Genomic DNA, 1152 nt, shown 5'->3' with positions numbered 1-1152 from the left:
TACAGCTCAAGATGTTTTGCTAAAACATACTGAGTGTCCTGGTTTCATTCTGTTGCTGTGATTCAACTTTCTCACCAAAGCAACTTAGGGGAGTTGCTTTCATTTCCAGGTCACAGTCCATCCCAGGAAGTCAGTCAGGAACTTGAAGGCAGGACTACTTGCTATTCCACACTGCATTGTCTCTGACCGAGGAACTTGCTGACAGCCAAGGGGAAGTGCAGCAGAAATCATGAAGGCCGGCTCCTTAAAACCTGGCTTTCAGACTCAGCTGGCTTTCTTGGACAGTGCAGCGCCACCACCTGCCTAGATAGTGGCACTACCACAGTGAGCTCCCCCCCCCCCCATCATTTGTCAATCAAGACAACCTCTCACAGACATGCCCACAGGCCACTCTGATCTGGGCAATGCCTCAGTTGAGGCTTCTTCTCTGCTGACTGGAGGCTGCGTCAAGTTGACAACTGAAGGTAACTAGAACACTGAGTAAAATAAACTGTTTTTTTTTAGGGCCGGGTACCATTATACACAATCCAGTGGGGCTTAGGGGATGGCTAACTCAGTGCTTGTAAAAGCACCTGAGTTCAGTCCTTAGAACCTGTGTGAAAATCCATATTTTGAATCCCAGCGCAGAGGAGAAACAGACAGAGCCCTGCGGCCTACTCACCCAACACTCTAGCTTCATTGGTGATCTCCAGGGTGAGAGGCTCTGCCTCCAGCAGGGTGGAGAGAGCATGAGGAGAGAAGGTCAAGGTCGTCCTCGGGTCTCTACACACGTTTGCATATATGTGCACATATGCACATACGCCCATGAACACATCTACATACCCACAAACATGCACACATGAGCATGCACATGCAAAAATATGTACACACACTCCTGTGTAAATGTGTTTGTATATATGTATGTGTGTGTGTGTGTGCAATGCTCCTACTACACTTACACGAACACACAAGTGTGTTGTCCTAGAATTATGGGATTTATACACATGTGTTACCTAGACAATTTAGTTATTTCTTGAATTTATCAGTCCTTCACAGATACGAGCCTATGGTACTGGGACAATCCTAGACTTAGTGACCCACGGAAGAGGAAGCAGCACAAAAGAGAGGAATCTGGAGCCCAGTTTCTCTCAGGACATCTTTTTAGATTGATCA

This window comes from Alexandromys fortis, unplaced genomic scaffold, assembly GCF_014885135.2.
Source record: "Alexandromys fortis isolate MF-2015 unplaced genomic scaffold, M_Fortis_MF-2015_v1.1 scaffold_109, whole genome shotgun sequence".
Taxonomy (NCBI): domain Eukaryota; kingdom Metazoa; phylum Chordata; class Mammalia; order Rodentia; family Cricetidae; genus Alexandromys; species Alexandromys fortis.
The sequence above is the reverse complement of the archived record's forward strand: the minus strand, read 5'-3'. Positions refer to the sequence as shown.